The sequence below is a fragment of the Xenopus tropicalis genome, chromosome 3, assembly GCF_000004195.4.
Source record: "Xenopus tropicalis strain Nigerian chromosome 3, UCB_Xtro_10.0, whole genome shotgun sequence".
Classification (NCBI taxonomy): Eukaryota; Metazoa; Chordata; class Amphibia; order Anura; family Pipidae; genus Xenopus; species Xenopus tropicalis.
In genome coordinates this window covers 69,143,445-69,169,764 of record NC_030679.2, presented here as the reverse complement: position 1 = coordinate 69,169,764, position 26,320 = coordinate 69,143,445, and the positions used below count along the sequence as shown (strand labels likewise).

General features: G+C 35.6%; 1 protein-coding gene across 1 annotated transcript in view; it reads right to left on the bottom strand.

The window, feature by feature from the left end:
• kcnd2 (potassium channel, voltage gated Shal related subfamily D, member 2) overlaps positions 1 to 26,320 on the bottom strand; it is a 171,378-nt gene that overhangs the window by 70,238 nt on the left and 74,820 nt on the right. The window lies entirely within an intron of this gene.

Below are 26,320 nucleotides of genomic sequence, written 5' to 3'. Positions count from 1 at the left end.
AGGAGAAAAGGCACAGGTTACATAAGAAGATAACAGATAAACTGTGTAGAATACAATGGGAATCTGCTACTTATCTGTTATCTGTTTAGTAACCTGTGCCTTTTCTCCTTTTTTCAATTTAAATGGCTGCCCCCATGGCTACACAGCAGGGTATTTATATAAACTGTAGTAGTGTTTATGAAGCAAACACAGAACTTTTACCAGTGCAGGGAAATAGTACATAATATATTAATTATTTTTATACACTTTCATTTTTTGGTGTTACTGTTCCTTTAATTTCCTTATATTTGGTGCCAGTGAAATAGATTGCTAAGTGTTTTTTCTCAGGTTGGTGCTCCTGTAAGGAGAAAACTGCACTAGCCTGTGGAAAAACCTTACTAAGCACTGTTTTTAATTAGCTTTCCTATCAGTGTCCTGATGGAAGATGGAAGATTGAAAGCGCAGAGATGCCGGTGCAGTGCCTAGGTAGTTTTTCCATGGGCTGATGCGGTTTTCTTCTAACAGAAGCACCAACCCAAAGGAAACCTGAGCGATCTATTTCAATGGGGGGTGCCTAAAATTTTGGCACCCCCAGTGAACTAGATTTTCCATGTTCTTGGAAACTTGGGAATCACCCTTTTACCTCAGCATTTGGGAAAGAATAATAAAACTATGGATTTGAAACACACCTACGATCCATCTGAATTAGCAAATAATAAGTACTTTCAGTAATATAAGGATTGTGATCTAGAGCTTCCAGATGCCAGCATTTATAAATAAGATTTTGAGGCTTTCAAAATTAGAAATATTAAAACATAACCTTTTATTGAATCAATCACAAAAAGAATAAATCTGACCTATAAAGGTAGCCTTACCAGCATTTAATCATAGGCAATGATGCAATCTGCCAGCCAGTGTGAAATATAAGGCTATTAGTAGTCACCAAGGAGTTCCATTGCCACAGAAACAAGGCACAAGGTCACAGGTTGAATGCTTTTATATAGCACATGGAATTCTGAGGTGACCACTTATAAAATTCTCAGTAATTCACATAATTTATTTTGCAGGTTTTATCTATGACTTGTTTATTATATGCTAATACAAGTATTTTTTTTTTCATTCACGTCAGGATTGCTAACAATCATCCCCCTATTGCAACTTACAGGGCATGCTGTGCTGAAAGATTTAGTATTTGTTTTCTGAAATGAAGATTGAATGCAGGTTGTTATTTTGTGTTACGGTGCTAATAACATTATCAGGAAAGGCAAAGGAAGTTCATGGGGAGTGCTGGGCTCTGTACATGAGAGGATAATGTTCATTTCAGAAAGTGACCTAAGGGTGACCCCCGGTGTGCAGGAAAAGTGCATCAATCATCCCCACACGGCTATAGTGCACTAAAGGCAGAAAGGGAATAAACTGCTGTGCTACAACACATGATGGATTAAATACACACGCAGGCAACACACTAACAATGCTTCCTTATGACACCCATCAGTATTTTGTTGTTAACATTATTACACAGATAATTGGCTTCCATCTATTTAGAGTAATTGCCTATATTGTTCTTTTCAGTATTATGAAGTATTTATCTAATGCATCTGCTATAGGATTATATCAGCTTTAGGGGTAGGCCTAACATGTGTGCAGTAACAGGCATGTCTCTTTTATTCCTGTCACTCACACAGGTAATCAGCTTGAAAAAGGAACTAGAATGTTCTGAAAGCTTGCTATGGTTATCTTAGTTAGCCAATAAAGGTATCACCTTTATAACACTTTTGTTATTTTTTATTTCAAAAGGGTTACCCTGTAAACATCACACAGGAGACAAATGCGGGTAGGATCAGCCATTTCCTCCATAGCAGTGTGAGCCAGACAGTACACTGTCTGACAGGCAGCTCTAGTCCATCATAAAGTTAGTAGAAATAGCAGCAGTGGCCCTACCAGTTTGAGATGGAGTAATTAGTCTCTGGGGTGTTTTAATAAGGGACCAGACTGGCACTTAAGAGCCTGAAGATTTGGTGTTATGGGTTTAGCCCTGTAGAAGGGAATGTAGATCGAGGTACCATCATAGTGGCCCTGGAGGCAAGGATGGGTAGGTGAAACACCAGAAGGGTTGTAATTAACCTGAGAGAAACTTATGAGAAATGCTTAAACTCTTCTGTACTGAAAATGTTCCTGAATGCGACTAGAACTGATGAAAGGCTTAAACATTTAAAAGAAGGAAATAAGTGTGGAAAATTGCTTGGCAACTGTATGAACGCTGGCTTGCAGGCAAGAATAAAGTTACCGTTTGATTACAACTACAGGCACCCAGTGATGATTTCTTTTGACAGTGTGGAAAAGTACAAAAGTACATTTTAATAGTGTGGGACTGGTAATGAGAGTACCAGTTTATAAATCAACAAAATTCCAGATTAAAGTTAAATGGCTCTTGTGAAATGTAAAGATTTTTTTATACTGTTACATTGAATCAAAATGCTTCTTAAATGCATCACTCTGAAATGGACAGATCCCTAGACATTATCATGATTAAACACATAATCAACATTTGTAATTTTGCAATAATAGTGTAACTGATCATTTCCTCATTATCTAATTACAACAGTGCCTTTTTAATCCCATCCCGAGCTATAAAAGACAAAAAAAAAACAATTGGCAATGCAGCCTTTTGGTTTTCTTATAAAGGACATTTATGGTATTATCCGAAATTAAAAAGCTAATGATGTTTGCAGGCTATTAGGAAATTACTACAATTCTTACAGTAGATCTTCTAAGCTTGCTGAAGTGAAGATGTTCCAGTTGAAAAGAAATAGACAATTAAAAAGGAAACCATTTACTTAGCAGTACAAACTTTGGATATGTAGAATTAAAATGCTACTAAAGTTGCTCATTAAAAAAGACACGGCATCATTTTATACAGTAACTTTTCTGATGGTACGTAAGTCACTACAAATATTTGTAAAGAAAATTTCAGAGGATTTACAAGATGCAGTAGGATAAAAAGTACATTATGATCACATCAGTTTTCTCACAGAGAGACACAGAGCCAACAAAATACCATTCTCTGCAGACAGCTGGTTTATATTCAATTAAAGGCCAAATGCTCTATCTATTGCAGATGATTCTTATGCTCAAGAACACTGACTTTTGTTGTACCATGTGATACTTGCCTGCCAGGAAAGGAATCTGCCTTGGGGAAGTTCTGGACCCCATGCTGCCAGAGTTGGCCATGTCAATGCTGGAATCATTGGTGCACAGAGGGTTACTGGACTTTTTGCACTAGAAAAGCTGACTTTCTGACTAAAAAATTAATTTCATCTCTATCAATTACCAAGGAAGCTTTTTGCAACTCCTGGACACCTGCCTGATTGCAGGGACGGCCCTGAATCTGCCCTAGGCAGCATGGCCCCAATTATATAGGGAGATAAAAGGCTATTTATAGATAGAGCAAACTTTGTTTTTATCTCACATGTCTTACACAGAACACCAGGGCACAACATATCCTAGAATTCATTTCAAAGATCTGTTTAAAGGAGTGATAAGGTGGGGCATAATAATCACAGCCAACTATCTAGATAAGGTTTACAGAATCTAAATCTGAACATTAATTGGAGAAAGCAGAACTCGCAGTATTCTTTCTTATTATTAATAATAATGATAACAGTAAATGTGGAAATGGCAGAAAAAATAGACACCCTGAAAAATAGTTAGAACCATTCTGCTGTACAAGTAATTCTACAATAAAGAGAGCAAATGGCAAACTGTTACTTGACAATTAATGCCTCTAGTGAACCAAAAGCCAACTAAGCAACAATGGCATTCATTTCCCTGTGGCTATTTTAAAAAGAAATATTTAACATAAATGTAGAAATGTTTTCTTACTGGGTACATTATTAATGACTTTGACAAGAAACTGCATGAATATTATTTGCAGTTTAATTATTTAAAGGCATGGTCTGGTTTATATATATCATTGGTTCATTTGCTTCCGTATCTGTCATGAAATCTCTAAAACATACTGTGCAAATGAATTAAGAAATAAACAACCAGCTTTTGGAAATCTACATATTTAGGAGCCTGATCTAAATCAGAAAGACCATATCATTATGAAAAATTTGTCCATGTAGCTGCATTACATATTTGGATTGAAGGATCCAATTCAACCGCATTCTATTAGCAGGTTAATATCCTGACTGTGCATTTTAACATTGTTAGATTTAATTACATATCTAACTATCCATAACATTGTGGAGCCATACCTTTTATCTAACAAATATGAAGAAAAATAATTTATTTTAGTCCCACTCACAACATAACAAGCAGGGGCCATGTAGAGAGTGTTTGCCTGGACAGTTGCTGGCTACTTAAACCCCAAGAATGTGACCAGAACTGATTGACATATGTTAATTTGAAACTTTCCACATGCATTAAATTTCTTCCTCAGATATTTTGTCATGCTGTAGTAAAAGATACTGATGCAGTGCAAGGGGATCTGATGAGATAGAATGTAGTGTGTCTACTGTTTTTACTGTTATTTTTTTTTCCTTTTTGAATGATGTTTTCTAGGTAGCATGAGAAAATACTCATTGCATGTTGTTTATGGACTTCAGCTTGGCAGAAATTATCACTTATATTTAATGCAAAAAAATAAGTGTTTCATATACAGTTACATAAAATGTGTTTATATCTTGTGTGTGTTTTTGTTAGACTCTTTAAAACCATTTATATAACATAGCTGCTTTGTAACAGTGGAGGCATCTATGCAAGGCTGTATGGCCCATGTTGCATATTCAACAGATAAGCTATATAGGGGTAAAGTGGACACCAGTTCTATTAACCCCTGATTGGTTGCTATGGGTTCCTAGCCCTTCATGGGATTAGTTCTTAAATAGTAATGAAAAGAAGGTGAAATGCCATTCATAGCTGTGTGATCGAAATAATGCGCCAGGCATGGATTTGCAACGCAAAAAAAAAATTGCCATTTTTTTTGCCGCGCATCATTTTTTTGCCGCATGTCATTTCTGCAGGTTTTTTTTGGGTGAAATGGGACAAATTCTCTCATCACAAGTCAACACCTTTCCAGAATGGAACCTTGAAAAATAAGGCTGCTGCTTATAAATGTTGGTTTACATGTATAATTGGAATTTTTCTTTTTTGTGCTGCTGGTTCATTTATAGCTTTGCTTATTAGATAGAGACAGAGATGGCTTGTGTAAAATAAAGTCTATAAGTTAGTATTTTTAAGGAAATGTTCAACTATAAGTGAATTTTATGTGTTATTTTAATAACCACTATTAATCACTTTAATAAAGCTTTTGAAAAATGTTTGCATGGATTTGATCTGAAGCAGAGGGTATATGTAAGGCATAACTGAATTATCTGGATGCCAATAATGCTACAAAGTAGTGTTAAAATATTAGCTTGGTTTGAACCAGAATAGCTTCTTACCGCTGATTGTTACTAATTAAGAGTTTGGCACACCCAGTATACAACAGAGAATAGCTAAGTGTACTTGGAGAAAGAACAACCAACTTCTAATAGAAGCTGAACAGTGCTCTTAATAAAGAGCATTATTTTAAAAGAAAATCAATTCTTTGACCTCCATGGGGACCTTTTATTTCTGGAAAGTTTCTTTTTGTTTACTTCAAATGAAAACACCATGTATTATTGATTAAAGACACAGAATTCATTCTAAATATGTCAGATCAGACCAGGAATTGATTCACTTGGAATGATAGAAGTTGTAGCCTAGTTTTCCAGTCAATATTTTTTGAAACTTTGTTCATTGTTTTGAAAATATTCATGCACTGTATATACACTGTATATACAATTTATTTATTCAAAGCATGTATACACTTGCACACAGACATAGTATGTTTCTTAATCTACAAATTGTTGACTTCTTAAAAAAATGCATTTAGACATATTGCTATATTTAAATATTTCCATACGTAAGAAGTAAATTATTTATTAGGGCACCAGCAGGCTGGAAATAAATGTAAAATCATTATTATATAAATCTAAATACAGTGTAAATAGTATATAAATGTATTTAACTACAACAGCAAAAACTCTGTATAAGGTTGCTGTAGGAATTTAATAGATATAGCCATTAAACAAGATATTTCATAACTCTAGCGCCTTTAATAATATAATATAATGTATTTTCTAGGAGTACTTGTTTTATTATAAACTATGTAGGAGCTTGCAAAAATGGCCTGGCTGATGCCCATTGTGACTTTTATTTGAAGGGTATAAATGAAAATGCTAAATTGTATATAAACTCTAGTCTTTGGTGGCTCAATAAAGAGCACACAATAAGGATTTACCTACTTGTTCACAAATCGGCTTTTTGACAGTTGAGACTGATTTTTTTTTATTTTTTTCTGAGGAAAAGAGTATGGTACATATAATTACTTGGTCTCTGCTGCTGCCTTATTGCTGGCCTGTTGCCTACAGCTTTTTAGGTATAACACGTTACTTTGACTATATAATAAGTCATGGAAACATTTTCCTTTAACAAAATACTATTTGCTACTAACTGTCAGTGATCTGACATGACAAAATAGCAAAACCTAAAGTAGCATTAAAAAAACGAATGAGTTCTAACAAGAGTTAACAATCATGTGACTAACTACCCTATTAATGTACTAATCACCACTAAAAAATAGTCACATATAAGGCATCATTTAGAAAGAAGAAAAACAAGGCAAGCATGCAAAGTGCATAAAATAGCCCAAAGAGTTGCACCATAATGTGAATTCTGCCTGTATTCTACAATGCTGTATTCAGAGGTGCATACATGGACTCCCCTTAAGCCTGTGTGTGATTTATATATTTAAGATGGGGAATTTCATTGAGAAGACTGTTTCATTATTCAGAACCTGCAAGCCAGAAGTGCAAGGAGAAGCAAAATACTAAAGAGTCTTTAATGTGTGCATATCACTTACATTTTGAAGAGTTACTGGCCCTTTAAGAAAATGCTAACAGAATACTCGAACATCATATGTCTTGAAGATTAATCCATACAAAAGCAAGTAAGTGAAAAGACAAAAAAAATTAAGATACCTAGTTGAGTTGAAGAGTCTTTATACCTGTTCATTTTGTATAAACTGCATAAAAAATGAACTAAAATTGCAGCACTCCCAAGCTCTGTGTCATCTGTTTGTTTTTCTGAAGGAGTTGAACCATTACAGATTACACAGCATAAATTCCACCTTCTTGGTATCAAACCACAAACTAAGCACTACCCACACAACCAAGTATTCCTTGTGCAATGAAAGTGAGCAAAGACTTTAACATTGTTGTTGTATTTCATTTAAAAAATGCTTTCCAATTCATCTGTCAAAATGAAGCCTCCTTCATTTACTAGTTCTTACAGTTGTTTATATGTATTCAAATGTAATCCTCGTAAGCAATTTGAGAGTGGTTTCTGCTGTATATATATGCTGCATCTTGGCAGACTCATACAATACGTTATAAATCTTTGAACATCCCATTAATTAAATATTATCTTGACATCTTTGTCATACTGCTATACTGTACTACTCTCCATGCTACACAAAGAGAATTACTCATCTGGAAACAAATGATTGGTTTGGTAGAGATTATCTAAATGCCTTACTTTGTCTGTCTACCCGAATTCCCCAATGACTTCATGCTTCTCTGCATCCCTGCATATATAATTAGACATGATACTTGTTACAATGTTTGCCATATTGTTTACAGTTCTACATGTATAGATATCCCTCACTTGTACACTTCTATGTTTTGCTGTTTTTACAAATTATATTTTTTTTTTCAATTGTTTTTTATTGAGTTTTATTTAACATAGAAAAAGAAAGAAGAAAGAGGGAGAAAGGAAAGAGTAAGAAAAGAAGATAAAACAGCATATTATATTACACATTACAGTTTGTCTAAATGGTAACAGTTTTACATAGTGAATCAGTCCAGGCATTCAGTTCTCATATATTGCTGTGTTATGGAGATAGGATGCCTTTACATGAATGAGTATATAGACAGCTGTACATTGATGCTAACTAGTATTTATTAATAAACTATTTCCCAACTTATGGTGCGTAATGTTGTTTCCCGGGGGGGGGGGGGGGGGGGGCAGGAGGGGGGGATGTAAGGGTGGGGAAGGGGGGGCTGACTATTCTTTATGGAAATAATGCAGGTAGGTGTTCAGTTAGCCAGGGGGTCCACACTTTGTGGAAGTTTTGGGGACATCCTCTGCTAAGGTATGTCAGGTGGTATAGGGGGACTGAGCTGTTAATTAGGTCTATCCATTGTCTTTTTTGGGGGGTTGTTCTGATTTCCACATGAGACAAATTATAATTTTAAATACAATTTATATTGTAAAAAAAATACATGTAAAAAAAAATACAATATTTTTTTCAACTTAGATGTCAGTCTACAACTGTATATATAATTCTAAGATGTTGGCACAGTTCATGCAGAAAACAGAGATTTGCGTGACCTTTAATAACTGATATAAATTGCACCAGTACAGTAACCCATAGCAACCAATCAGAACTTTGCTTTTAAGAACCTCTGATGATCCCAACAAGGGCAAACCAATCTGTAGCCATTATCTGATCGGCACCTACCTTAGCTGTACTTCAAAACTTTGGCGTAATTATCAGCTTACATGGTATTCTATAAAATGAAAACATTAGGGCAAAACATGATTGTCTTCCCATAATTCCACATGCTCTAATACAAATGTAAATACATTTACAGAAGAACATGGTTAAAGAGCACAGAACTATAAGTAGCTCCACATATGTTACACTGGTAATCACATCAAAGGATGACAGAGTGATCTAAAAAAAAATATGTTTGGGGAAGGTAGCACTGCAGGGAATTAAAAATAGTTTTTAGGAATTTGTGTGTCGCAATGCCTGTACTGTGCTCAGGGTCAGGGGGCGGTACAGGGGGCCGGTATCCCAGCGGCCCAGACCCGATCCCTGTTACCGATCCCCCGGCTGCCGGTGTCCTCCCCGGATGTGTTTCACTTACACGCGTTCAGGGGAGGATGTTGGGCGGGTGGCGGGGGCCCCTGCAGGGGGTTAGGGGGGCACGACAGGGGCCCGATGGGGAGTTCGGGGCCCTGCACCCCCCAGCCTGACCTTGACTGTGCTAATAAATTATATTATCTTAAGAAAATTAACTATATGGACGGTGATACTAGAGCTGTTAAATAAGAGTATATAATAGTGTATTCCTTAAGTGTGTGTGTGTGTGAACAAATATGGTGCCCATCAGATCAGTGCTACAAAATTAAGTTTCCATTATAAAGGATAATTTACTGGTATACAAATCATAAATGGGAATAAATATGTTGTACCAACAGATCCTACTAATATTCTACTCAGATTAAACCAAGTTCCTATATCACCCTACACCACTGCAAAAAAACTAAGGGCTGTTTAACTAGTCAGTGTTAACCATGAAATGTTCACTTTGTTAAGCACTGGAAGATTCTTACAAATGCCTCGCTGATTTGGTCATAAATGCTCACATTACATTACCATTACATTTAAACTTCCATTATTCAAGTGAAAATGAACTGGTATGCAAATCAAATTTGTTCAAAAAATTATCACTAGTGATAAGCACATTTTTTTTTTTGCCAGGCACGGATTTGCAGCAAAATTATGCATTTTGCCACTTGCAAATTGTTTTACAAAACTTCCCTAAAATTTTGCCGAAAAAATTTACAGTCATATCAAAAAAAGCGCGTGTATCAAAAAAAGTCATCTGTACCTGCATTTCACGATATGTTTGCCATTTCACAAATTTTTCGGCAGTTTCACTAATTTTTTGGTGAAGCAAACGGGACAGATTCGTTCATAACTATATATACTGTAACTATATGTAACTATATATGTAATTATCATCACAAAATTGTTGAAATACTATTATAATTCGTTTAGATGTAAGATCACCTTTGTGTGTGTCTTTTATAACTACAGTCACTGAAGTCCATCTAAATTATAATGATTAATACATAAGGATTAATACATAACATTAAAGTCTTTTGGGGCAGTTGTTACTAAGATGGTGGTAATCATAATTTCCCACACAGTCATAAATGGTTCTATGTCATTCCGTTATGGCTTACTTACAAATTCTGAAAAGCATTCAAACACTGACATGCACAAGGGAAATACGATTCATGCATAAATTATGTGTATGACATAGGACAGCTTAACTCAAAAACCAATCAATATTTCAACAATAATACAAGATTTCAGGCAATACCTTAAACAATCAGATGCTGAAACACATGGAATATTTCTTAAACATTCAACATCAAATCTGATGCATTATGGCTATAATGTCCGGAGGTGACATCCAAGGTGCGTGAATCTCAGCAACAGATATAATGGTCCTCCAAACCAGCAGGAACCAAGAAGTCAGAAGTGTATGCTCATTGTCTATGGATGCCAATTCTCCACTGTAAAGATAATTTTAATGCCTAGGTGTTGAGCAAAAATAAAGAAGCTTGGCAGCTTGGCACTGTTCAGGGCTTAAAGTAAACACATAATGAAAGCATCATAGTAATCAACATTTCAGTCCTATTGCAGAATCCCAACATTGGAATTCCTCAGTGACTTATAATACATTATAGTCAGGAATATTCTGTAAATTATACCATTATATATATATATATATATATATTTTTTTTTTTTTTTTTTTTTTTTTTTGTCTTGACTTTTTTTTGTGTTTGATTTCAGTTTGAATAATGGAGCATTTTGTTCATCAGCAATCCAGTTTGCAATTTCAGCAGCTATCTGGTTTCTAAGTCACAAAGGCCTGGGCCTAGGGCAGCCTAAATTTAGGTGTGGAATGCCACCCAGCCGCATGTACATTTTGCTCCCATACGGAGCACAGGGAACAGGATGCGCAGTAAACTTCAGCGTGTCCCGTCCCCAGTGCTCCGTATGGGAGGGAAATAAATGTGCATGCGCATGATCTGAGGTGGGGGGAGGGTTTGGGGAGCAGAGAAGGGGACCGGCCTATGGGCGCCCAAATTGTGAAATCCAACACTGCCAGAAAGGGCTGAATGAAATTACTCTATACAATGCAATATGATGTGTGCCTTTATATGGTTGCCTGTAAGATGGTAATTACTTATTTGCAATCTAACATCTACATGGTATATACTGTGTTACCTAACAGATATAAATCATTAGAGCTCCCTCTAGACCACTAAATTGTTCCTTGATACTCAGATGTGGATAGGCATAAAGATATTCCTTCACATTCACAATTTTAAACTTTTCAGTTTGACCAGTCTAAGCTGTCATGTCCAAAGCATGCAATGTGCTTTAGCAGAGATACGGACAAAGATGTGGAGCTAAATTGTACAGAACAATGAAAATAAGATGCAGAATGGTGTTCCATGTTCAATCTCTACTTTACAAAAGAAAGGTCAAAACTGGAGCAAACCACAGTTAATAGTTAATATTGTTTTAATTAAAGGAGGAAAACCTAAAATTGATATATTTACTAAGCTTTTTTCATTTTAAGGTCTGAAACTTTGCTACGTTCAAGACTTTAATGTGATGTTAAAATTCAGTGGGATAAAAATACATCGGGGGAAGTTTCACTATACACAGTCCTACAAAAAACCTCCATGACCTTTTTCGTTATTTTGTACTCCTAGGCTACTGTTGCAGTGGAAACTCTATACTCAAAGAGCAGAAGCTCTTGTCTCAACAAGTTTCAACACTAAGGTCTACTAGAAATTTCTTTCATCACCAAAAAGTTACAGTAAAAATATATTATCAAGTGATCTAATTAATTATAAGTTACAAGTGCAATTTAAAATAAAATTAAGAATATATCTAACTCATAATATACTGAATTAAGAAATAGTAACATAATAAAAATGTGTTTTTATAGTTTAAGTTGACATACTTTATTGTAAAGCATAAAGTGTATCAAACTGACTCAACTGCATATTTCAGGAAAACAAATAATGATGCAAAATATCAACATAGAAGGTAATGGTATAATAGCATCAATTAGATAGAATGTTTGCAGTAAGCCTAATCTAGCCTACAAGAACTTTAAAGTATGACTGTATCAATACATAATAGGTTAATAAATAAGGTTGAGGAGACTGCCTCATACAGACAAAAGCAAACAAAAGGAATTCTGGGAATGAATTCCAAACACTTAAAAAAATCCCATTTACATGATTTACATGATCCAGATCAGAATCTGATCAGCTATTATCCTGGCTTCAGCTTCAAACCCAGTGGGTGAGCTGTAGCCTATAGGATAAACCCATGTAAATGGGATTTTTTTAAGAGTTTGGAATTCATTCCCAGAATTCCTGTTGTTTACTTTTGTCTGTATGAGGCAGTCTCCTCAACCTTATTTATTTGTTTGTAGAACCACACGGTGACTCTACCTAAGCTGATCAGAAAACCCTGCACTACACTGATGAACCTCAAGAAAGGTGAAACCGGTCTGTAGTTGGGAATCTGATCAGCTATTATCCTGGCTTCAGCTTCAAACCCAGTGGGTGAGCTGTAGCCTATAGGATAAACCCATGTAAATGGGATTTTTTTTAAGAGTTTGGAATTCATTCCCAGAATTCCTTTTGTTTACATAATAGGTTGAAATACATTATTTCATTTGAATGTAGTGTACAGGTATGGGACCTGTTATCCAGAATGCTAGGCACATGGGGTTTTCCAGATAATGTGTCTTTCTGTAATTTGGATCACCAAATCTTAAGTCTATTGAAAAATAATTTAAACATTAAAAAACCAAAAGGATTGTTTTGCCTCCAATAAGGATTAATTATATCTTAGCTGGGATAAAGTACAAGGTACTGTTTTATTATTACAGAGAAAAGGAAATTTTAAAAAAATGTGAATTATTGCTTATAATGGCATCTATGGGTGATGGCCTTTCCATAATTCAGCGCTTTCTGGATTATGGGCTTTTGGATAATGAATCCCATACCTGTAATATTTCAACTTAGAAATGCATAGAATGTCATATATATTAGATAACTAATATAACTAATGGAGACTAGTGAGAAAACCAGCTAGTGAATGTATTTACACAGCTACTCATTAAGTTAAAATTAGAATCCATGCATATGCACCTTGGTACCACATTCCAGTATAAAAAAAGTCAGTCTAATGACACAGACGATATAGAATGTCTTTTTTTTCTGAGATTCGGGAGTTGCTTAAGGAGCACAATTTTCAGTGGGTTAATGTCATATAATCTCTTATCTGTGCTTAAAATTATTGTTAGAAATCCCCTATTCCTAATTGCAGTTATATAAAAGGTACTTTAGTGTGGCACAATGCCTGGAAACTCTTTCAGTAAATTACACGCCAAGATGATCCAGTCTTTGGATCTTCTCCAGGACAAAGCCTGTGATGTATAATTAAAAACAACCAACAATTAACTCCAATCAAAGAATAACATGATAAAGAAGTACGATACATTCAGTTATCTATCAAACACAATACAGAAATGCATTTTTTATAGGGAATAATATACCCCTTACTCCTGTAAAATAAAGTTCCAGAGGAGTTTCCTTGCTATATAAAGCCACAATGGAACACATTACTTTCTCCATGTGACACAAATTATCACTGGCAGCCAGTTATAATTGATAGCATCACAAAGCACCATAATAAGCATACATTTTACAGTTTATCCATGGCCTTGTGTATTATACAACTTTACCAAAAGACATATATACACTGAGACTTGTATATAAAAATGTAATTAACAAGATAAGAATGCCAACTTGTTGCTGTTTCTTTTACTGCTTATGGCAGCAGCTTGAAATTTCACAAAATATTCAGATGGCATTGAATTTTTTATGACAGATGGGGTTTAAAACAAAACATTTCATACCAGTACTTAAATGTAAGCACTATTAATATTTTAAGAGATAGCAGAAAATGTAATCTTTGTTTAGTTTCAAGATGCTTGTAATACAAATCCTATCAGTGTCACTTACACAAAATGATAAATATTCATTACAAAACAAATATAAATTGTTCAGTTAAGGAAATATGAAATAGTTTTCAAGAAAGGATTGTTTAATTGCTTTATAATGTGTTATTTCAAATAATTAGGCCAGGAATCAAGCAAATACTGAAATAACAAACAAGAGAACAATTATAATTTACATTAAAGATGAACCAATTTTTTAAAATTTGTTTTAGTTTTAATCTGACTAAATATAAACACAAAATGTAAGAAGCTCAAGCTCTAGGGTACTAATTTTATAAATATAAAGAAAATATAAATTCAATACAAAATCAGTATTATACACCCCTTAGCATTAGGAAGAAGTTTTGCCACAAAACCCCTCAAACTCTAGATGATACATTATTTTATAAATGGGGGTTAAAAATAAAAAAATAAGAACACAAGTCTCTCTTATACTTCGTGATTCTTGTAAGTGGAGTGACAGTCTTTGGCTAAACTATTACCACGCTATCCTCTACTTGCCAAAGAATAACGAACAAGTAAACACACAGAAAATTACATTGTTATTGTGTTTTTCAGAATAAAATAAGCTCTATATTATGCCAACCGCTTTGTCACAAACAATCAAGTTAATGTTCAGTTATTTTCTAAATTAAAAATAAAACAAAAGAAGGAAACCCACGCATCTGTATTCTTGGAACTTGCTTCATATTACTAATGCAAGGAATACAGTGCTCATTATAATTATATACATTAAAGCAGCATAATACTTGTTTGCCCACAAGTCCTGTTGGACCTGTTGGAGAAATTAAGCTTATCGGACACTGTGGCTTCTAGTTATTCTGAAGAGGAGCAATGTACAGTTGTAGTTTAATCATCATTGTAAATCACTTGTGCAAATATAAGACATTGCTTAGTAATGGGAAAACACACATTTTAATATGGTCGATTATAGGCCATTAGGCTATAAATGTTTTTGCCAGACATCTAGTGAAATGAATATCAAATATATGATAAAGATATGACAAACAAAACTCAAACGGCACACATTGCAGTATGTTTAATCCGTCTCTCAATCTATGGTGGAGTTGCATGGGACTTAGCGAATACATTGCACAACCCACAAACTTCACTAGTGGTGAAGATCTCCTTATATAATTGACACAGTCACTTCAGTAACAGAAGACACTTCAAGGAGCTGCACAACACACTCCTTTGCAATTGGGGAGTATATTAATTGTGATTGGGGAGTATATTAATTGTGACTATCCGATGCACGGTGGCCACAATAAATTTGGTGAGTTCCTCGACAGCCTATGTGCGGCTCCTTGAAGTATCTAGCAAACCCACAGTCCCCTCAGCTTGCACAGAATCCAAGATTCAGTTTGGGATTAGGCTGAATTCTAGCCCCTTGGATTCATATGAATCCAACCCCTAAACCTGATGAGAATTCAACAGAATTGTCCTAGACTATTATGAATGTTTTGCATTTTAATTCAATGACTTCATTTTTATTATATTTAAAACATCATAGCTCCATGTGCAGTTAGCCCAAAATGCTTCACACTTGAATAATTATATATTTATTATAATTCCATCAGTAACTTTGGAAACTATTTTATTTTGCACTTTAACTACAATATTAAAAAGAGCATTATGCAGTCTAAAGAAATTATCAGCAAATATCAAATGGCTCCCTCCTCTGACATCACATGTGATCATTTGGATGGTAGGTTGATCAACTGACCTACATACAGTTTGGTACAGCAATGTACATATGAATGGCCCAAATTTGCTCTCCTGACTGATTAGATCACAAGGGAATTTGTCTGTATGTAACTGACATTGAAATATGTAAGAGTAGAAGCTGAACTTGATTTTTACCTAGATGTGCATACACAATATGAATAATATAACGCACCTTGAAACCAAATAAAATAATATTAAAATATGAATCTACAATAATATATTTTAATACATAAATTCAAAGAATTACCTACAGTTTGTTCCTGTACTTATAGGTTTCTAACCATTCACCACTAATATAAAATAGCTTAGGATTTTATTTCTGAGAGGGGAATGACTTCTCTCTATAAAATCTGCTAAAATCCAAGCTGCTAACATTTGAAACAGAGAATAAAGCAAACCTTTAGCATTAAAATGTATGTTTTACACAAAAAAATGATAATGCATTAATGTGATTTGTGTTAAAACAAAGACTTTCAGCTATTTCTATAATAGCGAACACTCCCCCGTGCCAATTAAGGTGTCAGAATAAAAGATTTATTGCTATTTTATCTACAAGCTAACAATGGGAAAACAACTCGGCCCATTCAATACAGTCTCTGCTGCTTAATGATGCAGGTGCTTAACTCTTTAAGTGATGTAACATCTTTAGTGAGGGAATGTTAAAACTATTTTATACATCAGTTACATATTTTCCACCAAGCAGCTCTTATGACAAATCTATTCATACAAATGAAAACAGATTTTGTTTCTATTCAGGGACTTTTTAAGTGTAGACATGCCATTACATATTTCTCCCTTGCTTCCTCAAATTCCTCACACCCAGAAAACATCTCTTCCCATGATAATGAAACCACATGTCAGTGTCACAGTTTTCTACAGAAATATTGTTTTGACTTGGGTCTGAGCAGACAATAAAAAGCTAAACTCACAGCTGAGCACAGCAGAAAGTTAGGTTTGTTCCAGAAATCAGACATATATCACACCATAGATCAGCATTAAGAAGAATCAAAGCACATTTTCTCAAACACCCAAAGGATTATGTGATATAATTTGTTGCCTCTGTTTTCCCAAAAAATGGTAGCAAATGCCTGGCACTGCTTTTATAGTCTAAGGAAATCATTTAAGGCACATTTTATAGGCAACTAATTCCCTATTGTGTAGATATCAGATAGTTGCAATTCCCAACTATCTAGATCAAAAAGCACCTTCATGGGGACTGTACTTATAGGGATGCATGTAAATGCTGAACACAGATAAATGTGCAAATGCATTTGTATCTGTGTTCAGCATTTAGATGCATTCCCATGGGTACAGGACCAATAAAGGAGACTTGGGTCAGTTAACTCCTGCTTTCCTTGCAGTGAAATGCAAAAAAAATCCCCCTACTTGGGAGCCAGTTGATCAATGCTCTTTAAACTGATCACTTTCTCATGAGAGCCCAATATAGCACTTGCATTTGACACAGTATAAAATGTATATCTATCAGACATATCGGCCCAGTTCAATTCAGTACACACCGGTTATTTTTTTCAATGGCTATTTTGTTTTATAAGCTTTTTTTATATACCAATTTAACACTGATTAAGAAGAAATACATTGGGCTCATTTACCATCACTGGGCACATTTACACCTGGGCAGTAACCCACAGCAACAAATTAAATATTTGCTTTGATTGTTCTACCAGCAGCTTTCTGGCCAAAGGTAATTACTGAGTACTTGCTATGGATGACTGCCTATGTATTAACTTGCCCAGTGTTAATAAATGAGCCCATTTTTAATCTAGACTTGGAAGTGTACATTTATGAATTAATATACATAACAACTATTATATTCAGAAATATTGTTTGGCTCCAATTTCCATACAGCAAAACATAAACTGAAAACAATGCAAACATAGAATACAAAACAATTGTGAAAGAATAGAAGCATGGAAATAGCAAAATACATTTTAATGTAAACATACAAAGAAAAACGTAAATTAAAATTTACAAGCCACCTAATTATTTAGTGCAGAAAGGATTACAAAAAAATAATTCACTAAAAATTACCAGCTCAATCAACAGTGCATATTGTGTGTTCTCTGTCACTAGTCTGATGATGGCAGTGATGTAATCAATATGGCAGACCCACTCAACAAGTAAACCAGCATATGCTTACAGGAAAGACGGCTATCTTGATGATGTACTGACATAATCTGCTCTTTTACCTGTCACTGAGCTCAAGTGGAAAGATTTATTGCAAGCCGAGTGACATTGGAAGGGTCATTTAAGTTCAGCCAGCTATATCTTGAGACTTTTAAAGCAGAACGCAGAGGAGCTAGCTAGCATTTCTAATCAGTTTGCTCAGCTCTGTTACACAGAGATCTGGATTACGGGCAAATGTGGAAAAGGTCTAAACTATTCCTGAAATCACAGAAAATTTTTGTATTTTTGTTTTGTTTCATTGTTTATATTTTATTAGAACAACTAACGGCCATTAAATCACTAAGAGCCAAAGAAAACTTTACATTTATATATAACCTAAAATAAGCTTAAGGGATTTTTTGTGTTTGTATGGAAGGTACAAGCTCAGTTATTTTATACCTCTGCACAGCAGTGTCATGTTGTGAGATTTAATTTTATAAGGAAAATACTCACAGGTGAATATTAACAGGTGAATATATATTACCTTACTGGCATATTCATGCATACTGCATATTTACATTGGAACTGCCATGATGGCTGCTTATTTGTAAAAAGAATTAAACTGATTCTACTATCCCTTAAATCAAACAAACAGATTTTTTAATTTTTCAAATATTTTTTTACCAGGTATTTGTATCGCAACATGAAAATTTTAGGCAACATAAGACATTTTTAAACATTTTACATAATGTTCATCAACAAAATAATTTATTTGGCCAGGGAGGTTTCTATATTCCAAGATATTTCCAGGTACCATTCATTTACCAGTCGTTTAGTTTCCATATACTAGCTTTCCTTGTATAACCTACATATTGTGCACTCATGTGTGACCCATATATAGAAAAAAATGTAATGGTTTGACATAATTGTATTTGTACTATTAGTTTAGTTAGTCCTTGGAGCAAGACCTCCTAGCATCCCATGATACCACTGTATCTTTCACTTGGTTGCAGCCTTGGAGTTATGCAAATTTCATTAAGGGGAGGAAGAAGAGAGAGGTCATGAGAGATCATAGGCTTAATAGCATCCCATCAACATCACTATGAGTGGCTATACATGCAAAAAAGTAGTTTATTATACAGAATATAAAGATGAGTCTTTATGCAAACAAGTTGTATAGTGGCTCCAAATGAAAAATGAAAGACTACTATGCACTCAGAATCTAAAAAATTAGCAAAATGTGGGTACTGCACAACTTTTTTTGATGCAACCGCAAAGTTTTGAAGGCAACATTTTACGGCACTTTGACAAAAAATTTGACAAAAAAGATATGCAGAATTTCACTGTGAATCCATGCCTGGCGAAAAAATTGCTCCTCACTAGCCATCTCCATCTTAAACAAATTATTCAAATTTCTACGAATGATTTCCTTTCTCTGTTTAATAATAAAACAGGACCTTATACTTGATCTCAGTAAGATATAATTAATCCTTATTGGTGGCAAAATAATTCTGTTGGTGGAAAATCTATTGGGTTTAATTGATGTTTCATTTTTTTTTATCATATGTAAGCTATAGAGATCCAAATTATGGAACGATCCCAGAAACCACATGTCCCGAGCATTTTGGATTTTGTCCCCAACCTTTATAACTACTTTTAGCCTTTCCCAAGCTGATCAAATTCTTCACTGTTTAACAAACATACAGTATATTTCCAACTGTTTCACACTTAGGATAAAAAATGTTATTGGTAATGTCTATTTAAAAGAATAAATGAGATTACCTACCATTCTGCATTACAGATGTCACCCTGCGATAGTTATTAAACCAAATGAGAAACTGGTTGTATTATTTAAAAGCAGGTTTGGACTGGGCCAAAGCTGGGGGTTTTCCCTGGTGGTCCCCACCTGCCCAGACCTATTACCACCAGCTGCTAATGTTTCTCCTCCTGACGTGCGAAAAGTAAGCAATATGCATGCGCGCTCAGGGGAGGGGGTTCTGCCCTGTGGCCCCTGCACCCCCCAGCCAAACCTTATTTCAAAGTGTTACTAAAGCCATAGAAAAGTAGTCTAAGTCTAAAGTAATATTTTCTGGGTTCACAGTGTTTTCCAGATGCTTAGCAAATTAAAAATGTATCTTTTGACATGTTCTTGATGATGTATAGAACAAGGGGAAATACCATAAGACAAACATTTGCATCAGTATGGATGTGTATTTTAATAATATGTGACCTTTTACATGTTGTACAGTAACTGTTCCAATTGCCATGTAATGTACAGGCTAATGAAAAGAGTTGTACTGCTAGTTAGAGAATGTCTTGTGGTCTTGTCTACGTGTAAGCTATGGATCATTACCTTATATGCCAGGATTCCAGGCAACTGAAATTTTGTTCTCTGTTATATTTTTATTTCACAGCAATAAACTGAAAATTGCCTTTTTTTATAGTGACACTGATTTCAGAAAAAACACCGAAACATGGTGTCTGCATGAGTACTATATCCTCACACTTTAATATTTTGTAAAGCCACCTTTTGCACAAATTACAGGTTTTGAGTTTTCTTGGTGTACCAGCTTTTAACAATGGGAGTTATTCTGGCTCATGGGAGTTATTCTAGTTTGTTACAGTTAATTAGATGACAAATGTGAACCATCATTTTGCAACTAGCGCCACAAAATCTCAGTTGGATTAATGCTATGACTGGCCCATCGCATGACAGGTGCAGCATCGAGCTTGCAACCGTTAACCCTTCCCCATTTTAACCCCCCCGCCCCTAAACTTTCTGCCAAACAACACACTTGGACACTGTAGCTGGGAAGAGAAGGCCGCAGTTATTTACTTATTAACAATAAAACTTATATCAGTTAACATTTTTAACATCCTATCTTAATCAACAGTTAATCTGCCTGGAAGAACTGACCAAAAACATTCCCATGCAGTGTATAATGATGTATAATGATAGGCAAAGTGGGGTGGTTTCAGTGGCTTTCTTGCTGAATTTTAGGACTTCTTAAAAATTATAGTGCTCAAAGCACATAAATGTGCCTCATCTGCTATTGAACTATTCTATTATAATTTTCTGTTATTCTCCCACATTCCAATACTGGTAGTATTTTTGTGCATTTTGGAACATAGTGGAGGGTGCCAAGACCTCTCTAAATACTGTGCACCAGGTGGAACATACGCAAAAAGGCCACGCTGTGCGGGTGTGTGGATTGGAATTCTCCCATATCCTGTGAGTGGTATATTTGTAAAGGTGCTGAACCATTTCATGCAATGCCTTATGTTTTTAGACTATGCATGTCATAAATGATGCTGTTGCATTCCTGGTTTTTACTGAAATCTGTCAGAATTACTTTAAAATCATTAATCGTGCTACACCTAGGGGCCGATTCATTAAAACACGAGTTCGAATCCCGAATGGGAAAAATTCGGATTGGATACGATAATTTCTGAAGATTGCAAATATCACGAAAATGCTTATAAAAAATCGCATTAGTCACGATAATATTGTATTGGCGATCCGAAAGTCACAAAATTTTCGTACCGAACGTTTGTAAACAGTGGCAGAACCTTTCCGAATTTTTCACACAAGCATACAAAAAAGTCATGCAAGCGTGAAAAAATCGGCAAAATTATGCTTGGAGCGTTTGAATGAACTCTCCGAGCATTCGTGTCTTAATAAATCTCCCCCCTAGTGTCCAAATCTAATCTTACAATCTCCTCTCACTTTTTAAACATTTGCATTGCCAATGTGCATGCTTTATTTTATTTCATAGTTATACCATGTAGACCAATTCAATGATTCTTCCACTGATAAGGTACCAGTCAGATATCCACCTAATTGTTTCCATTCTATAATTTACTTTGTGTTGGTTATAGATGACTCTATGCTACCCCTACAGAAATATTTGGTGCTATATCCTTACTGCTCTGTAGTAAATCAAAAATAGCTTTTCATCAAGTTAAATCTTTCACTGATTGCACGATAGGTGCCCAGAGAAAGAATTAAGATTATGACTACTCCATGATGATGTTGCTGCAGGAACATATTAGTCCATATCATTAACAATCTTATTCTTCTATCCCAGCATTAATTTTGCCAATCTGACATTCTTAAGAGAGATCAACACCATCTGCCTTATTTCCTATTCCACATTTGAAAAACAAGAATTTAGCAAGTATAGCTATAATTTTAGTAATCACTTTCGTGAACCATGATTTAGTAATACATACATAATCATTCATTTGCATGACTGAAACAGGTTCAAGAAGTTAATTAATTACACAATGGCATTTGTATAGCTGGAATTGAAAACATTGTTCCACTTAATTTAAAAGATGACAGAAAAAAGGAACCCTGTTGTGAAATCTAGGAAATTTTAAAGGTCTGTTAAGGATTTTTTGATATACACCCTAGAAAACCTCAACCAACACCCAACCCTAATCCGCCCGCTCCTAACCCTACCCGATCCAGCTTCTCCACTCTATAGACCCGCGCCAACCCACCACGCAATGTTGTGAGCACCTATAAATACAGAAGCCAGAAGAAGTAGCCAGCAGTGTAAGGCTGTGGGTAGGGAGAGCAAGTGTAAGAGTTCAACCCGAACCCGCCCGCAACCCGCAAGTGATGTGCCAAGGTCAGCCCGAACCTGCCTGACCCGCGGTTCCTGCGGGTATTGGGTCAGCCCCCCATCACTAACCCCCACCATCTAAAAAATGTTAGAAATTTGTTATTATACCATTATAATGAAGAAAGAAAAAGTGAGAATATGAGGACATACAATAGACAAGGAAAAAGTACTAGAAGCAATACCCTGCCCTGTGGTTCTAGCTAAGAGCCTAAGAAGGTCTCCAGTAAATATTTTACTGGCATCTAAAAACCTAGGGAAGATTTAAGCTGGATTCCTATTTTCCGCTCAGTCTCATTAGATTTAGAGAGGCTGTAACCAGTCCATCAAATTGTAATTTTGATGGATAACAACAACCAGTTTTAATTAGGAGCTTATCATGTGTTGAATGAGAAATGGAATTGAAATGACCATTCAGTGAATTGTTACCCTAAGCACCTCTGCCCCTTATCACAAGGTTCCAAACACACAACCCTCTTTGTGCTTGCCCTTCCTATATCTGTTAACTGTGTAGTGCAAGGCATCCTAAATAGGTAATTGCGGAAAAATCCCAGACAAAGTTATTTGTCCATGTTCCTTTTCTAATTTAAAATATTTTTTATTCCTTGTTTTGAATTTACTGGCATTTAAACTATTTGTGCTTACATGGATCACATCACTCACAACACCCAGACTTGCTAATACAGCCATCTTTAGAATTGTGACTGAGCAGAAGATCTTTGATAGAAAATGATAACATGGGTTAAAAACTGATTAATAATGCATCAACTGCACAATATAAGGAAGGAAATAGATTCCAGCAAGAAACAAGATTAGTATTTCACTGTTTATTACTTTGTAGCTTTAGGCATTTGCAGACTGCTTTACATACAACTTTTGAAGCAAAACTAATATGAGGATTGTGAGTATTCAATGAAAAAACTACCTTGCATGGAATACTCTAAGCAAGGGTCATAGAGGAATAAGGTACTAAATGCAGCGTTTGTAAAAAGACAAGTAACCCATAGCAACCAATCAGATTGTGCTTTCAAACAGGTACTTGCTACATTCTAATTGGTTACTATGGCAGCACTTTTAAGCAACGGTGACCACTGCTGCATTATATCCCTGATTTCCCTGATTTCTGGGCACTTTCTGCAATGCATTTGAATGTTTTCCCCCATGTCTGCGTGGGATTCTTATGGGCAATCATTTTAAATTAAGTGCTTTGGAATGTAATATATATGAATATATATATAGTCAACAAAAGCACTCATGGCTACCAGATCTGCAGACAGGATACACAAATCTTTATTCCGTAACCATAACAACACATTTTGCTCCCTAGAGGATCTTCAACAGGATAGTGACAGGAAGTGAAGTACAGGTTTATATACAAATGACAACCAATAACATCAATTATGACATAACATACGTTAAAAACATAGTAACAAACACAATGAAAGTGCTGAAGTTTCCAATTCTTGAGGCATAAATATATATAAGAAAATGCTACCCCTATTGTAATGCCTATAAAAAGTATCTATATGTTAAACAATCTGTTATAGTATCACCTTACCTTATGGTAATTAATGTGACATTCAAAAAACCCTCATACTATCAAAATAACACCTTCCTAACCTCTAAATAATCTAGTAAGATATCCAAATCACTAATGTTATATAGTCTTTGGCAGCCAGTCACTACCAAAGAGACTAATAAACACATAAATGTCACCTTTAACAAGCATAGGGTCTCAGTAATACAAAACCTTTAGTGATATAGTGAATATAAAACAACAATCCAGTGTTAACTATGAACTGATATATCAAGACCACATTGACATTCAAACCCCATAGATGAATGATAAAACACTTTAAAACAGTATATATCAACTCTTCCTTTCATATTAAGGGAACCAGTTCATAAAAAAACAAGATAGAGAGAACATTTCATCAAGGGGCTATTGTATCAAGTGTCCAAATACATTTGTCCATTATTTATAAATACCTATAACTGAAAAGATGTAGGTAACTTTTGGCAGAGCTGGGAATGAGATTAAAGGCAAGCCAGGGAAGTCCTAAACTCACCAACAACAGGTTGACATTTCTTCTTATACAATTTGCTGCTTTTTAAAGGAGACATATCCTATAAAAATTATGAATGTACCAGTGAATTATACTCCTCTAGATATAGAAGGATTGAGCTTAAAAAAGTTGTGTTTCAGACTGATTTATTGAGAAATTCCACCAAAACCCCACTAGCCTCGCCCATCTGTTCCACTTCCTGCTGGCTGAATTCTCTGGATGTGCTGGGGAGCCGGCGGCCCTCAGTACACTGCACTGTAGGATAGGAACCAATCAGCAGCTAGGCTGACCTGATTGGGAACTGAAGCCTGTCTGTGCTTGTGTGACTGCAGGGCTGTGATTGGCTCTCCCCCTTTTATTGTGCTTCTGGCAGGGACCGTTAGGACACACCCACTCTTGATTTAAAACTGGGACAGAGAAGTTATAGGATGTATAGGGAGCTCCAATAAAGGGGCCATTTTTACAGATAGGATTAATGTTTAGCCCAAAGTGAAACCAGCACCATATATTATTCATAATTGCCTATAAAATTAGGGTTTTTCCCATTTATCCAGTATGTTTCCTTTAAATTTCACTTTTCACAAAAATACGGTTGCCCGGACATAAGGATGAAGGCAGGGGAGATTTGACTTAATTAGGCAGGCTTAGAAAGGAGAGGGTCAACTGGTAGAGTGAGGATGGAGGAGTCAGTGAGCAAGAAAGGAGCAGGAGCATAGCTGGAAGCCTCACTTTGTCTCTCTAGCAGCAGGGGGAGCAGCATTCCGCCCACCCGCCCAGGAGTAAAGACATACAATCCATAGTTAATGGTGGGTATATAGTCACAGTTCAGTTGACGGTGGAATGCTTGCAGGAGTGGAGAATGGGGCCGGTATTTATCCCATTCTGTAGAGTTGGTTGTTACCTCTGGTTATGGTCCCGAGAGGTAAGGGTTTGAGTGAGGTTTACTCGCCTCTAATTGCCCATACGAGTGCAGTAGCATGAGGATGGCTGGCATGGTGGGGGGCCGTTTACTCGGTTGAGTACTACTATTAACATTATTAATAAAGCTCCTGCCTTTTCAATCCACCCAGGTGCCTTAGTGTTGTTATTTAGAACTAAAAAGGAGGGCCAAATAAATGGTAACGACGACGGTGGCCTTAACTCTGCCCAGGTCAAATAGCATATTCTCCCAATGTAAGCACTTGGAACATGAGCTGACTGAGGTGAGAGATATTAGGAAGGAAAAAGACATATGTAGAAGACTTTATATTACCTAAGTAAACTATTAATGGGTTTTGCTGTAACATGAGAGTGGAAAAAACACAGTTTTAGTTACAATGCTTTTATTTACCATGCTGGAGAGTAGTTTTAGAAGTTTGATACTGTATATGTCAGTAAGGTGCAACTAGTGGGCAATGACTTATATGTCCTATCGCATTGTTATGATACTTCTTACCTTGTGACTTATACTCTGCCTGACTTTGATTGTAGTGCCAAAGAAAGATGTGTACCTAATCTTCAAGTATACTTGATAATAATAAATAACATAATATTTGGGACAGGAGTCTCCACTCTTGTCTCAAATATATGATTAAAGGTTAACAAAATGCCCAAAAGTTGGGGTGAAATCTAGGAAGGACTTTTGTATATCTTTTGATTACAGAGCCTTTTGGGCATAGTATGTAACAAAAGATGAAATGTTTATTATTAGGGATGCACAGAATCCAGGAATCGGATCGGGATTTGGCCAAGATTCTGCCTTTTTCAGCAGGATTCGGACATGACCAAATGCATGCCTCTGGCCGAACAAAAT